Raw genomic sequence first — 17500 nt, 5'->3', positions numbered from 1 at the left:
AAGGAGGGAGGAAAGTAGGGAAAAATATAAAAAAAGAGAGAGAAGGTAAGGAGAGAGGAAGAGGGAATTTTAAAGATAGTAGTAAATGTTGTGAGAGAGACAGACAGAAAGACAGACAAGCACACACACACACACACACACACACACACACACACACAATAATGATAATGTAGTGTGTGATCAGTGCTGGGAACGCTACTAATAAAAAAGTATCGGCGCTCCCATTCCCGTTACTAGCCCGAAAAAGTAGTGGCGTTACTGGTTTCGCTACTTGATACGAAATGTAGCGTCGCTCCCGCTGCTTTGGATAAGAAAAACGTACACGAAGGAAAAGTTAACAAAAATTTGTGACATAGCAATACACTATATGCTGTTTGGATAATATTAGTCAGTCTGAGTGGTTATGTTGTGTACCAGTAATGTCAGTATACTGTATACTTATACTGACAAAAAAAAAAAAAAAAAATCATATACATATCGGTGTCACTGAAGCTTTGAGCCGAAGGTACAGGAAAAAGGTATTTACTGTATAATGTAACAAATGTTCTTTAACACTGTTACCTTTATTTTTTATTTTTTTTTATTTTAATGTGTCCGACTCTGGGCATAGACTTCACAGCCTGCTCTCAAGACCCAGTAGTCCTCCTACATACCACATACCTCAACATGTCACCACTTCGGCGCTAACACCCACCGTCCATATTGAATACATGCTAGGGCTGTCTCATACAAGGCTGCTGTACTGGTATTGACGGCGGTATTTTTACGACATGTCGGCGGTTCTTCTGGTAGATCAGTAAAGTCTGCTTTTAATGAAATTCAAATCCTTAAACTGTTCCCTGCCCCAGCGGAGATTTGAACCTGGGTCCCGTAGGCCACCTCTCTACCGATTGAGCCACCGCCTCCCCCCTACTGAAAGTAACATACGTAAATAAAAGCCAAAAAAATGTGGCCTACTATTAATATTATATAGATTTATTATATTTTTAATGATACCTATTTAAGATATGTACGAAAACGAAAGTAAAAATGAACTGGGGCTTTCTATTAAAGGCTGTTTATGCAATAGCAATGTTTTTTTTTTTTCCATTACTTTAAACTGAAAGTAACATACTGTTATGGAGTAAATAAGGGAAGAGAGAGAGAGAGAGGGGGGGGGAACCGGCAGGAAAAGAGTGCGAAAGAGATGAATGTCGCACTTCCGGTGATGGAGGCGTCTGGAGGTGTGAAAGTGATGGAGATATTGGAGGAAGAAGATGGAGAGAAGGAGGAAAAAAACAAGAGGAGGAAAGAGAGGAGGGAGGTGGAGGTATCGGACGGGAGAGATAATAGTGGAATGTGTCTTGGGAATGGAGAGAGAGAGAGAGGAAATTGAAGGACTAAGTGGTACTGTAGTGCGTGATAGATAGATACAGGTAGGTAGATAAATAGGCAGAGGTAGGGGGATAGATAGATAGAAGTAGATAGACAGATAAATTAGCAGTGAGAGCCAGGACAATGATGACTAAAAACATTGATAGTGTAATGCGCGGTAGAGAGAAAAAGAGAGAGAGAGAGAGGAGGAGAAGGAAGAGGAGGAGGAGAGAAGAAGGAGATATGAGACAGAAAAGGGAGGTATCAAATAAAAAAAGAGCTAGGGGAAGAGAAATCGGATGGAAGGAAAAAGGGAAGAAAAATGAAGAAGTGATAAGAGGGAAGGCAAGAACTGGAGACAGAAAATAGAGATGGGGAAAAGTGAGAGAGAGAGAGTGAGAGGGAGGGAGAGAGAGAGAGAAGGAAGGAGAGGGAAGAGAAAAATTAGAACTGAAAGGTTGTGATGTGCAGATAGAAACTGGAGGAAGAAAAAGGAACGATTGATAGATATAAAAGGGAGGAAGGAACGAAAAAGGTCGATAGATAGAAAAGGGTAAAGAGGAACTAGAAACAAAGAGAAGAAAAAGAGATAGAGAGAGAGAGAGACTGGAAAGAAGTAGAGAAAGAAAGATAAATAAGAGAGAAGAGGAGGAAACAGAGATGAAGGGTCGAGAGAGAGAGAGAGGATAGAAAGTGAAAAGGGAGAGCGAAACAGAGAGATAGAGAAGGGAAACTGGGAAGAGGAGGAATATGAAATGTGAGAGAGAGAGAGAGAGAGAGAGAGAGAGAATAAGAAAGATGTGTGGCTATTAAGCAAGGTAATGAGTTTGCGAGAAAAAAAAAAGAGGAAAGATGATTGAAAGGAGAGTGAGAGAGGGAGGGAGGGAGAAGATTAAGAGGGAGGAAAGAAGATAATAAAAATAATAAACAGTAGAAGGAAGAGAGGAACAAACGGGAAAGGTAAATGAAGGAACGATGAGAGAGAGAGAGAGATTTAATAGAGTTAGGAGGAAAGGAGAAAGCAAAAAGGAAAATCGAAGAATGACGAAGAGGGTAGGGGAGAAATGGAAGGTAAGGAGGAAGAAGAGAGTAGTTAGAGAGAGAGGAGAGAAGAGAAGGAAGGGGATATTGGAAGGAGGAAAGAAAGAGGGGAATGGAGGAGGAGAGGGAGAGAAATCAAGAGAGAGGAGTACAGGGAAGGAAGAAGTGAAAGAGAGGAAGAGGAAAGAAGAAGCAGAGGGGTAGAGACAGAAAAAAAAGACAATAACAAATATATGAAAAGAAAAAAAAAAAAGTTATAGGAAAGGGAGAGGGACGAAAATATGGAAAATTCTGAGAGAGAGAGAGAGAGAGAGAGAGAGAGAGAGAGAGGGGGAACAGGTAAAGAGGTGGTGAGGGAGGGCAATGCATCTCAGGTGACAGGGGTTCGATCTAAGACACCTGGGGTCACCGTCTTGACCTCGCTCTCTGTCTCTCTCTCTCTCTCTCTCTCTCTCTCTCTCTCTCTCTCTCTCTCTCTCTCTGTCTATTTATCTATCTAAGAAAGCCTTTTTGTTCTGTTTTCTGTTTTTCTTCCTCTGTTTTCCTCCAAAGTATTATTATTATTATTATTATTATTTTTATTTTTTTTTTATTTATTTATTTATTTTTTTTTGCGTTATCGACCTTCTTCTCACCCAATATACTTCCTTGTTTTTATTTCATAGACTCGATATAGGAAGTAATTTGTCCATCTATCTATCTGTCTGCCTATCTATCAGCCAGGGTCTAGCTATCTATCCCTTCATTTATTAGTTTATCATATCTCTGTCTATTTGAGGAAAAGAAATGTATAGAAAGGGAGAGAGATGAAAGTATAGGAAATTATGAGAGAGAGAGAGAGAGAGATGAAAGTATAGGAAATTATGAAAGAGAGAGAGAGAGATGAAAGTATAGGAAATTATGAAAGAGAGAGAGAGAGAGAGAGAAAGAATGAAAGAGAGAGAGAGACCCCTTTGTGGCGAGACCTAGCGGATGATGATGGTGATGACGTGAGCTCCAAACCATCGCCTCAGGAAGCGTCTCAAGTTAAACCATAACTTCTTGTAAGACGAGTAGTTTCCTCCTTACGTGATGGCCCTGGACTTGAGACGGTATTCTGTGGCTCCCTTGCACTTCTTCGTGACTAGCATATCTCTGTATCTTCCCTCCTGGTATATCTATGTGCATCTAGTTAGTTGGTTATCATTTTTTTTTTTTTAATGCGAAAAAGAGATTGATTGAAAGATGTATTCGGGTTGGGGTTATCATGGAGATGTTGGTGTTGTGATGGTGATGATGATGATGATGATGATTTATTTTATTATTATTGCTATTATTATTATTATTATTACCACTACTATTACTGCTACTGCTATTACTACTATTATTATTATTGCCACCACTACTGCTGCTATTACTATTACTACTACTATTACTGTATTATTTTTATTATCATCATCATCATCATTGACTGTTGTTATTGTTCTTCTACTTATTATTATTATTACATAGCCTTCATTAACTCATTTAGCTCTTAAGGTCCTTCTCAACCCGGATAAGACGGTGTGAAGGAACTGAACGTCTTAAAAGGAGATGTAAAGAAATGCCAGTCCTTCTGTGATTGAGGTTACTGCCTTGAGAAGTTTTACCTGAGTCGTTCCTCTCTCTGTCTGTCTGTCTGTCTGTCTCTCTCTCTCTCTCTCTCTCTCTCTCTCTCTCCTTCCTGTACTTAATATTCCTCTCTCATTATTCCCCTCCTTCCTAATCCTTCGACGTAATCCTTTCCCTCCCCCTACCTCTCTCTCTCTCTCCCTCCCCCCTCCCTCCCTCCTCTCCTACCCATTCATCATCTCTCTCCCTCCTTCCACCTCCTCCTACGATATTCATTTTTTTAACATATTCCTCTCTCTCTCTCTCTCTCTCTCTCTCTCTCTATCTATCTATCTATCTATCTATCTATCTACCTATCTATTTACCTATCTGATTTCTCCTGCTCTCCTTCCTCTTCCCTCCATTCATTCTTTTTTCTCCTTCTTTTTCCCTCCTCACCTCCTTGCACGCTCCTAATTTTCCTCCTCGCACATTTATCTTCCCTTTTTACTCCTCCCCCTCCATTTATTTCTTCTCTCTCTCTTTTTTCTCCCTCCTGATAATTCAATTTTAGTTATCTGTTTTCCCCTGTCGTTTCCTTCTTTCTTGCCCGTCTGTCTCTCTTCTGTTAATTTTTATATTTTTCCTACTTTTCTTTCTTTTCCTCCGTCCTCGTTATTCACTTTCTCTCTCTCTCTCTCTCTCTCTCTCTCTCTCTCTCTCTCTCGCATGCTCGCTCCTAACCTCATTTCCAACCCATCTCCTCGTCCACATGCCTCCCCCTTTTTCTCTCCCTCTCCATCCCTCCCCTCTCCTCCTTCATTTCTCCCTCCCTCCTAATCCTTCTTCATAATCCCTCCTCCCTCCCTTCCTCCGATACCAGATAGACGCCGGGCAATTACCTGAGACGGAGGTAAGGCGATGAGTCACTCCTTATCCCGCGTCCAAGATCTGCCACGCAAAACATAAACAAACTCACTGACCACCTTACCCTAGGGACTGTCTTTCTTTTCTTTTGTTTTTGTTTTTTTCCTCTATCTCTTACCCCTTTTCCTTTCTCTATCTCTTCTCTCTTTTCTCCTCCCTTCTTTTCTCTTCACCTCCTCTCTTCTCCTCCAGACGACGCATCATTCTTTGTCCCAAGGCCAAGATGTGTCGCCCGGAACAAAAACCAACTCGCATACTGACTCGAAATGTGTGTGTGTGTGTGTGTGTGTGTGTGTGTGTGTCTCTCTCTCTCTCTCTCTCTCTCTCTCTCTCTCTCTCTCTCTCTCTCTCAAGGAGGACGAGTAACAAGTTTTTTGTGACTTAAGGAAAATGGAAGTGGAAGATCTACATACACACACCGTCCCTTCTTTGGTTTGTGTGTGGGTGTGGGTGTGCTTAGAATAGCTTAGATTTCTTCTTCCCCTTCTTCCTGTTCTTCTTCCTCTTCTTCTTCTTTTCTTCTTCCCCGTCTTCTTTTTCCCCTTCTTCTTCTTGGAGAGAGAGAGAGAGAGAGAAACAAACAGACAGAGACAGAAAGTCAGGTTGGACTGATGTAATTAAAAACAAAAAAAGGCTATGAAGAAAGAGGAAGTAAAAATTGAATATAATCATTATCACAGGCCACCCAAACCGCCTTCCCCTCAGAACGGTTCTCTCTGTCCAGGCATTTAGGGGGATTAGGGCAGACGGTTTAGGTAAGTGGGAGGGATTTGGGGATTGCAGGGTTTGGGGGAGGAATGCTGAGGAGGAGCAAAAAGAAAAAAATATATATATTATAGTACTTTTTTCCTCCTTCTTCGTCTTCTTCTTCTTCTTCTTCTTCTTCTTCTTCTTCTTCTTTATCTTCTTCTTCTTCTTCTTCGTCTTCTTCTTCTTCATCTTCGTCTTCTTCTTCATCTTCGTCTTCTTTTTCTTCTTCTTCTTCTTCTTCTTCTTCTTCATCTTCGTCTTCTTCTTTTTCTTCTTCTTCTTCTTCATCTTCGTCTTCTTCTTTTTCTTCTTCTTCTTCTTCATCTTCTTCTTTTTCTTCTTCTTCTTCTTTTTCTTTCTCTTCTTCTTCTTCTTCTTCTTTTCCTTCTTCTTCTTTATCTTCTTCTTCTTCGTCATTTTCTTCTTCTGTTTCTTTTTCTTCTTTCCTTCATCATCATCATCTTCATATTATTATTATTATTATTATTATTATTATTATTCCACATCTTCTTATTCTTATACTTACTCTTATTCTTCTTAGCTGGTGAGAAAGAGAATTAAAGAGAGGTATATTAGCTAGTTTTAGATTTTTTTTTGGGGGGGTGGTAATGTTGAGCAATAAGCAGTCTCTCTCTCTCTCTCTCTCTCTCTCTCTCTCTCTCTCTCTCTCTCTCTCTCCCCGCATAGATAGACAGACAGATATTTTAGCGAGTAAGGAGGAGCTTAGGGAGAGGAGAATCCGGAACGTCTTCGAGAGAGAGAGAGAGAGAGAGAGATGGGCTTTTATCTTAGTCTCTCGAGATAAACTCTGGGATTAGGCGTCTGGCAGTAGATATATAGACAGGATTACTGGCGAATCTTTTATATATATATATTGTCTTTGTTTTTTTTCTTTTGTTTTTGTTAGTTTTCTTGGCCGTAAAAATTCTCTCTTTGTGTCTTGATTTGTCTTACGTAATTTTTTTAAGGGAAGCTGAGGTAGGAATTAAGAAACTGATAGATAGATAAATAGATATAATGATTGACGGACTGATAGATAGACAAATAGATATAATGATTGACGGACTGATAGATGGACAAATAGATGTAATGATTGGCAGGCTGATAGATAGATAGGTAGGTAAATTTAGATTAATTGATTGATATATAGATGGATAGATAGACAGATGCATGGAAGATAGGTAGACAGGTACATATAGATAGATATATGGGTAGATAGACATAACTGAGAGAGAGAGAGAGATGAGGAGAAAGTGTTTATGACAGAGTGGGAAAAGAATGTTGGAGAAACAGTATGTGTGGGTGTTTGAGAGAGAGAGAGGAGGGGGGGGGAGCGTGCGAGGGGGGGAAGATGGAGTGTGTGTGTGTGTGTGTGTGTGTGTGTGGAGAGAGAGAGGGAGGAAGGGAGAGCATGTGGGAGGGAAGGAAGATGGAGTGTGTGGGGGGGGGAGAGATTAATTCTGATACCGTATATGAGAAGGTACATTTTTTATATTCTGATTGCTGGAAGAGGCCTTGGGGGAGAGAGAGAGAGAGAAAGAAAGTGAGAGAGAGAGAGAAGGAGGGAAAGATAAATGAGAGAGGAGGCAATGCATTACGTGGAAAGAAGTGTGGAAGAGAGAAACTGGAGGGAAGATGAGTGAGTGGAGGAGAGGAAAGTGAAGAGGAGGGAGGAAGGAAGAAGAACGGGATGGTGGAAAGAAGGAAGAAGACAGAGAGGATAGAAGGATGAGGAGAAGGAGGACAGAAAGACGAAGGAACAGAATCATAAAGGAGGGGGAGGAGGAGGGAAGTGAGAAGGAGGAAAGAAGGAAGAGGGAAGAAAGGATGAAGAGGACATGAAGGAAAGACAATTCTGTTCGTCTTTTAGAGAATTTTAGTTATGGCGGAAACAACTCATTATGATGTGTATTTTAATTATTCTCTCTCTCTCTCTCTCTCTCTCTCTCTCTCTCTCTCTCTCTCACACACACACACACACACACACACACACACACACACACTAGGTATCAGCCAATCAATTCTTCACCCTCACACAGTCTCGTAATCCCTTCCCTCCCTCCCACGCTCTCTCTCTCTCTCTCTCTCTCTCTCTCTCTCTCTCTCTCTCTCTCTCTCTCTCTCTCTCTCTCTCTCTCTCTCTCTCATTTTTTTCCTAACTAGGCAGGCCTCATTTCCTGTCGCACTCATCCTCTTGATTCACATTCTCATTTTTCCTGCTCATCTCTCTCTCTGTCTCTGTCTCTGTCTGTCTGTCTCTCTCTCTCTCTCTCTCTCTCTCTCTCTCTCTCTCTCTCTCTCTCTCTCTCTCTCTCTCTCTCTCTCTCTCTCATTCTATTAATCAAGATCTTTCATCATCCCTTCATCTCATTTAATTTCCTCCACTGAGCTCTCTCTCTCTCTCTCTCTCTCTCTCTCTCTCTCTCTCTCTCTCTCTCTCTCTCTCTCTCTCTCTCTCTCTCTCTATCTATCTATCTATCTATCTATCTATCTATCTATCTATCTATCTCTGGTAACTTCATTCATAGCATCTCTTTGTAATGGATTGCTAGACCTTTTGAGGTATACTTGTCCTTTATAACTCCGTACAACTCACTCTCTCTCTCTCTCTCTCACTAGTAAGATATTTAATGTAACGGCGTAAAGGTCAGGCAGCCTCGTGAGAACCGTAACGTCTGTGTGAACTATTAATCTCTCTCTCTCTCTCTCTCTCTCTCTCTCTCTCTCTCTCTCTCTCTCTCTCTCTCTATCTATCTATCTATCTATCTGTCTACCTATCTATCTCGTCATTATAAGTGAAATAGATTTTTTTCATATTTTCCTTTCCAACTTACGCAAATTAGAGAGAAAGAGAGAGAGAGAGAGGCTGAAGGTAAGAGAGTATGGGGCAACTTGCATAAACATAAAGGATATGTGAAGGAGTGAGAGAGAGAGAGAGGGGTTCAATTAAACATACAGACAGGAAAGTTAGATTAGCCACACACACACACACACACACACACACACACACACACACACACACACACACACAGGGGGGGGGGTAAAGTAGCCAGAGAAAGAGTGAGAAACATAACAGAGAAGTGAACAGGACAGACAGACAGACAGACAGAGAACAATAGCAATAGTGAGGTTATCCCAGAACAAAGGAGGAGGTTAATGTAATATCTTGGTCCCAGTGGTACTAATGCACGTCTGAAATCCCATTTAGGTCACGCAAAGGTCAATCGAGGTCACACGAGCCTCAGCGACCTAACCCCTTCACTACGAGAGGTCAGTTTGGGACTTAGGAAAAACTGTCTGAATTTTGGATGATTGAAAATGAAAGTTCTTATTTGTGGTGATGAAGGTGAATGATTTTTATCTATTTTTGGCACCTATTCTCTCTCTCTCTCTCTCTCTCTCTCTCTCTATCTATCTATCTATCTATCTATCTATCTATCTGTCCATCTACATATCTTCTTGTTCTTTGTATGTGTTTGTTTGTATCTGTATTTATCTGCCTGTCTATCTATCTATCTACGCACCTTCCCTTTCTGCATCTATCTATCTGTCTACTTATCTATCTACAGTACACACCTTCCAGCTGTATATCTCAGTCTATCTAATTATCTATCCAAATACCTTTCAGCTCTCTAAATCTACGTGTCTGTCTATCTATCTACCATTCTATCTATCACCATACCTTTCAGTCCTCTCTTACCTTTTCTACCCATTACCCCATCTTCTTAAACCCATTCACCCCGATGATCATTATTTCCATAACTTAAAGGCTAATTTTTCTAACACTAATTCCATCTTAGTTCTAGGATTACTAAGCACTGGTGGCCTCGTTAGCTCAGATATTTCCGTAACACCTCTTCCCTACCGATTTATTTTGGGATACGGCTGGCTAATATGGTGGTTGTGTACATTAATATATTCAGACTAAGGTGGTATTAGAATGATTTAAGGAACGTAGAAGAGGGCGACGGTAAGGTGTACTAAGGAAAATAAATCGCTCAGGAAAAGGTGTTAGGGAGCTTCCTTAACCGACGAGAGTACGGGTCTCGGTCTCGTCCTTTATTCGTGTTTTCCCTTTTTCCTGTTTATTTTATTTTTCCTTTATTTCCTGTCTTTTTCATTCACTCTTTCCCCATTCTTCATCTTCATAGCCTCTTTTTCCTCACCTGCCATCATTTTCTCATCTTTACCTTTCATATCTTTTATTTTCATTTTCTCTCCTTTATTTTTTCCTTCCTTACCTCCATCTCCCTCCTTCCACATCCTCTCTCTTTCCCCTCTTTTTCCTCTCTCTTTCCCCTCTTTCTCCCCTCTTTCTCCCCTCCCTCCACCTCCCCTTCGCTCCTTTATTGCTCTTCCTCTCCCCTCTTGTTTGCTTTCTCTATTTTTTGTCGTCATCTGTGTTCCTTTATTGCTTTCCTACCTTCCTCCCTCTCTTCCCCTCTTTTCTCTCCCCTCTCTTTCCTCCTTCCCTCCTCCCCTCTCTCTCCCTCACTCTCTTTCGTCATCATTTTATAACTATTTTGTCAGTGTACTCTCTCTCTCTCTCTCTCTCTCTCTCTCTCTAATATTTCCACCCTTCATAATATAATTGCATCCTCTACCACAACTGTATATATTTTGCCACCACTACCACGGCTACCACAGACACCCACCACCACTACTACCTCTACAATCTCCTACCACCACTACTATATACCACGGTCACCCACCACCACCACTACTACCACAGTCACCCACCACCACTACAACCACAATCACCCACCACCACTACTACCACAGTCACCCACCACCACTACTACCACAATCACCCACCACCATTACTACCACAATCGTGTATCACAATCACCTACCACAACATCCTGACATCTACCACAATCACCACCCCCAAGAACCACAATCACCCACCGCAACTACCAGTCACCTACCACTACTACTACCACCACAATCACCTGCCACCACAACTACCACAATCGCCAACCACCATCCCCTAACGGCATCTCGGCCCAACATTCACATCGCAATATTTTTCGTTTTTTCCAATTAAATTCATTGACTCGGTTATCCTGCCACAGAAAAATGAACGAAAGCAACAGGAGTGAGTTAATGGGTGAGAGAGAGAGAGAGAGAGAGAGAGAGAGAGAGAGAGTACCGGTGGATGCTAAAAATAAAATCGAGAGAGAGAGAGAGGGGGAGGGAGGCGGGGGAAGGATAGAATAAGATTGCGAGGAAAGTGAGTGTGAAGGAGGGGTGGACAGATTGAGCGAGGGAGGAAAGAGAGAAAAACAGGGGGGGAGGGGGGAGAGGAAAAAAAGAGAGAGAGGAGGAAAATCAGGGAGGGTGTGTGATGCATTTTCCCTTGATATATATATGTGTAGGTTTTCTGGTTATGATTGATTATATAGATACCATGTTTTTTATCAATCTTGCTATCTGTCTATCTCTTATCTTTACTTCATTCTATTCACACTTTTTCCCGAGCTGTTGTATTTTCTATCTGTCTGTCTGTCGGTCTGTCTTTCTATATCTGTCTGTCTATCTCTGTTATCTATATTTTTATCTGTTTTCTCGTTCTGCTTATGCTTTTTATTCCGGCTTCTATCGCACTGTTTATTATTTATTTATTTATTTATTTCTATTTAAGGTGAGGGAACCTTGATTCTGTCGTTGAAGGCTATGTTAATTATTTATTATTATTATTATTATTATTATTATTATTATTATTATTATTCGTTGTAGTTGTAATAATAATAATAATAGCAGTACCCTGTAGTGTTTTTATTTATTATTATTATTATTATTATTATTATTATTATTATCATCATCATCATCACCACCATCACCACCACCACCACCAAACACTCCCCATCACCACCACCACCACCCTCCACCCACCACATCCTCCTCCTCCATCTCTCACCCTATCTCCTTCCCGCTTCCTAGAGTCATCCTTGAAAATGATACTCCCAAGGGCGAGGTTTTTAAGGGTGACGTTCAAGTGTGAGGTTTTATTGGTTCAACTTTGGCGACGCTGTAATTAGGGTGGTAATTAGAGGTCATGATTTTTTAATATACTTTTTACGAGTCTGTTTTTTCATTTGTTTTTATGTAGATTTTTGTTTTTAGTTTTAAACATGTTTGAGTCGTCTTCATGTGAGTCTCCTTAAAATGGTTTCTTGCTTGGATCTTATTGTACACACACACACACACACACACACACACACACACGGAGTAATAATGAAAGTAATTGTTGTAACATCTAATTAAAATAAGTGGTGGTAATATCAATAATAATAGTAGTAGTAGTAGTATGATGACAGTAGTAGTAACAGTAAGAGTAATAATAATAATAATATTAACCCAGCACCGCTATCACAAAAAACTCCTTTAATATTAGAAGATATTTACAACAACAACAACAACAACAAGCCAGCAATAACCCCGACTGCCAGCATGTAATGAATTCCTGGAGGGAGGGAGGGAGGGAAGGAAGGAAGGAAGGAGGGAGAGAAGATGGAGAGAGGGAGGGAGAATCTGGGAGGAAACTGGGAGTGAGTGGGAGGAAGAAAGGGGAGAGAGGGAGGGAGGGAGAAAAGATAAAGAGAGGAAGGGAGAAATCTGGGAGAGGGGGAGTGGGAGGAAGAAGGGGAAGAGAGGAAGGGAAGATGGGACAGAGAGTAGTGATGGGGGAGAGAGAGAGAGAGAGATTGAAACTAATACGAGATGGAGAGAAGAGTTTTAGAGGAGAGAGAGAGAGGGTAAGAAAAGGAGAATTAAAGTGAGGGAAGTAGGAAAAGGTAAGAGAAGAAGAGATAGGGAGGAAAGGGAAGGAGAGAGAATAAAGAAAGAGGGAAGAGGAAGGGAAAGAAATAAGAGGAGAAAATGAAACCAAAAGAGGAGAAAAAAATAGAGAGAGGAAAGAAGGTAAATGGAAATGGGGAGGGAGCGGAGGAAAAAATCGGAGGGAGGGAAGCATCAAGGAGAGAGGAAGAGGAGGAAATTAATAACTGAAGCGGCATAGTGGTAGTTGCGATGGTGGTAGAGATAGTGGTAGTTGCGATGGTGGTAGTGATAGTGGTAGTTGCGATGGTGGTAGGTATAGTGGTAGTTGCGATGGTGGTAGGTATAGTGGTAGTTGCGATGGTGGTAGGGATAGTGGTAGTTGCGATGGTGGTAGGTATAGTGGTAGTTGCGATGGTGGTAGGTATAGTGGTAGTTGCGATGGTGGTAGGTATAGTGGTAGTTGCGATGGTGGTAGAGATAGTGGTAGTTGCGATGGTGGTAGGGATAGTGGTAGTTGCGATGGTGGTAGAGATAGTGGTAGTTGCGATGGTGGTAGGTATAGTGGTAGTTGCGATGGTGGTAGGTATAGTGGTAGGTGCGATGGTGGTAGGTATAGTGGTAGTTGCGATGGTGGTAGGTATATTGGTAGGTGCGATGGTGGTAGGTATAGTGGTAGTTGCGATGGTGGTAGGTATAGTGGTAGTTGCGATGGTGGTAGGTATAGTGGTAGTTGCGATGGTGGTAGGTATAGTGGTAGTTGCGATGGTGGTAGGTATAGTGGTAGTTGCGATGGTGGTAGGTATAGTGGTAGTTGCGATGGTGGTAGAGATAGTGGTAGTTGCGATGGTGGTAGGTATAGTGGTAGTTGCGATGGTGGTAGATAGTGGTACTTGTGGCTGGTGAGATGGTTGTAGTAAAGATTAGTGTTGGTAGACTGAAGAAGTTTACAGTGGATGATGGAGTGATTGGTAGTAGTAGTAATAGTTGTAGTAGTAGTGGTAGCAGTATTGGTAGTGGTAGTAGTAATAGCAATGGTAGTAGCAGTAGCAGGAGGAGGAGTTTGGCAGCACCACCAACGGTAGTAGTATTGGTAGTAGTAGCAGTAGTAGATATTGTAGTAGTAGTAGTAGTAGTAGTGATAAGAAAAAGATATTAGTAGGGAGAAAAGTAATATTTTTCTCATCAGTCTGCCATCCGCCTTTCATAAAAATTCTTAAAAGTGTTGTCAGAATTACGTAATGTTGGCAGGAGCAGCTGGGGTACAGGAAGACGTTATATAAGTAGGATTAAGGTGTTGGCAGCTCCTGTAAGAGGGATGGGGCTACCTGAGTGTGTGGGTACCTCTCACATGGTTAGGATTACTCTACTACTACTACTACTACTATGACGATTGCTACTAAGGCTATACCTCTACTATCACCACTATGACTACTACTACTACCTTCACCATCATCACCACTACGACTACTACTACTACTGCTACCACTACTATTACTACCACCACCACTACTACAACCACCACTACTATTACTACTACTAAAATGTTGGTAGAGAAGAGGTAACGTAACAGTAATTGTGGTCGAGGCAGGAGTTTCATAATTGTGGTTGGAATGTTGGTAGGAAGGGGGTGATAGTGGTAGCAGTAATTGTGGTAGGAAAGAAGGAATTGTGGTAGGAAGGCAGACATTGTGAATAGTAGTAGTGGTAGGGAAGCAGAAATAGTGGTAGCAAGAATTGTGGTAGGAAAATAGTGGTAGCAAGAATTGTGATAGGAAAACAGTGAGTGTGGTAGCAGTAATTGTGGTAGGAACGACAGCTGGACTCCATAACAGCTGAAAATATTGGTAGGAGGAGAAAGAGAATGTTGGTAATACAAATGTTTGTTGTGTCAATTGTGGTAGAGAAAGTTATAGAGCCGATACGGATCTTCCTTTACGGCCCCGATGGTGGTAGTTGTGGTAGCTGTAACAACCACCAACATTCCCTTACCTCCGTGGACGACTACCAGTATTACCAACCAACATTCCACAACTACCAACATTACCTACCAACATTCCACAACTACCAACATTACCTACCAACATTCCACAACTACCACCATTACCTACCAACATTCCGCAACTACCAACATTACCTACCAACATTCCGCAACTACCACCATTACCTACCAACATTCCACAACTACCACCATTACCTACCAACATTCCACAACTACCAACATTACCTACCAACATTCCACAACTACCAACATTACCTACCAACATTCCACAACTACCACCATTACCTACCAACATTCCACAACTACCAACATTACCTACCAACATTCCACAACTACCAACATTACCTACCAACATTCCACAACTACCAACATTACCTACCAACATTCCACAACTACCACCATTACCTACCAACATTCCACAACTACCAACATCGCCATAACAGTAACAATTCTCTCTCCCTCCTCCTCTGAGATAACACATAAGAGATAAATGTCTCCTCTTTTTTTTTTAATGGCTATTTCTCGTGTGGGGTTTTGTGTCGCGTGTTTCATTTCCTTATTATTTGTTTTTTGACCTTTTTCTTTCCCCTCTGTTTTTTCCGTGTTTGTGTTTTGATTGATTACCTTGGGCGGGGGTCATGTGATCACCCGCGTCTGTCTGTTCGCCTCTTCACATGATATCCAATAAAGTTATTAGTCAAATCTCTCTGTAAAATTTTCTGGCAAAGATTATTAATTATGAGGTGGGTCCTAATTCAGATGGAGAACCAGGATTTTTATTTTATCTTATTTATTTATTTATTTTTATTTTTATTCACATTGCGAGATAGGGACATTTTGCGTTGGCGGGGGTATGTGCTCCCTGAGTGCTTTTCTACTTTATGCTTTATTGTGTGTGTTTTTTTTTCTTTGTTTTGTGTGTTTGTTTCATGCTTATAATGTTTGTGTTATTTGATATTGCTTAGTGTTTCTCCTTGCCATAATTATCACCAGCATCACCACAGCCATCATCATTCATCATCACACCACCACCACCACCATCATCATTCATCATCACCACCACCATCATTATCACACTGCCACCACCACCATCATCATCACCACACAACCACAACCATCATCACCACACCACCACCATCATCATCACCACAACCACAACCATCATCACCACACCATCACCATCATTCATCATCATCACCACACCACCACCATCATCATCACCACACCACCATCATAACCACCACTACCATCATCATCATCATCATCATCACTAGTTTCTAACCAACATTTTCACGGCTATCCTCCGATCACAACCTTATTACCTTAACCTGTCCTATCGCTCCAGTACGGCCTGCGGACCCTCCAGGGAAACGTCGTCTCTGGCATTTTGGAGCTGCGGACTGGGAGGCCCTTAGGCAGTACTTCTTTGATTTTCCCTGGAATGATTATTGCTTCCATGGCCGTGAGCCATCTGAGTGTGCCTTGCGCATTATGGAGGTTATTCTCTCGGGCATGGAAGCATACATTCCTTTCTCATATCCTTTGACTAACGCAAGAAAGCCTTGGTTTAATCACGCTTGTTCTCATGCTGTCCGCAACAAGGAGAGGGCCTACAAAAGGTACCGGAGCCAACCCACCCCTGAATCACATCATCTTTACGTTTCTGCCCGGAATCGTGCTAAGTCTGTTCTTCGCTCTACTAAAAATAATTTCATCCATACTAAATGCTCTCAACTCTCCAACTCGAATTCTTCCGCTCCTTCTGGCATCTTGCCAAAAATCATTCTAACAACTTTACCTCATCATCCTTCCCTCCTCTTTTCTACTCTGATGGTTCTGTAGCTATTTCTTCTACTGATAAAGCAGATCTCTTTTCTCCTCCAATTCCACCTTAGACGATTCCGGTGCTGTTCCTCCATCACTTCCCCCCTCTGACTTCCTCATGGCTGACATTAAAATTTCTTCAGTTGATGTATTTTCTGCCATCACTGGCCTCAGTACTAACAAGGCATATGGGCCTGATGGGGTCCCTCCTGTTGTTCTCAAAAACTGTGCTTCTGTGCTTACACCCTGCCTAGGCAAACTATTTCGCCTTTGTCTGTCAACTTGTACCTTTCCTTCTTGCTGGAAGTTTGCTCTCATTCAGCCAGTCCCAAAGAAGGGTGACCACTCCCAACCCTCCAACTATCGTCCAATTGCTTTAACGTCCTGTATTTTTTTCGAGTCAATTCTTAATAAAAAAATTTTGAGGCATCTTTCCTATCACAACCTTCTTTCCGATCGTCAGTATGGGTTCCGTCAGGGGACGCTCCACTGGCGATCTTCTCACCTACCTTTCAGACTCCTGGTCATCCTCCTTTCGGGACTTTGGCGAAAGCTTTGCCATTGCACTTGACATCTCAAAGGCTTTCGATCGAGTCTGGCATAAATCTTTAATTTCCAAACTGCCCTCCTACGGTTTCTATCCTTCTATCTGTACCTTCATCGCTAGCTTCCTTTCTGGTCGTTCTATAGCTGCTGTCATAGACGGCCATCGTTCTTCTCCTAGATCTATCAACAGTGGTGTTCCTCAGGGCTCTGTCCTATCACCAACTCTCTTCCTTTTATTCATCAATGATCTTCTAAGCTGTACATCTAACCCTATCCACTCATACGCTGATGACTCCACCCTTCACCTTTCCATTCGGTTCCCGCAACGCCCATCTCAACAGTTACTTCAAGAAACAAGGGATGAGGCTATGGCACACCTAATGTCTGACTTGGCTCATATCTCTGACTGGGGTAAAAATAATATGGTTGTCTTTAATGCTTCTAAGACTCAGTTCTTACACCTATCAACCCGACAAAATCTTCCACAGGTATACCCACTAATGTTTAATAATATTCAGATTAATCCTGCATCATCCTAGAACATGCTTGGGGTTTCATTTACTCGGGACTTATCTTGGAAAGATCATATTACATCTCTTGTAAAATCTGCTTCCAAGAGATTGGGTGTGCTAAGCCGACTCCGCTCTTTCTTTACCCCTGCACAATTGTTGACTCTATACAGGGGTTTTATCCGCCCCTGTGTGGAGT

This window comes from Coenobita brevimanus, chromosome 107 (assembly GCF_032717465.1).
Source record: "Coenobita brevimanus isolate Jiangsu-jjx chromosome 107, ASM3271746v2, whole genome shotgun sequence".
Lineage (NCBI taxonomy): Eukaryota > Metazoa > Arthropoda > Malacostraca > Decapoda > Coenobitidae > Coenobita > Coenobita brevimanus.
This window is presented reverse-complemented; position numbering follows the sequence as displayed.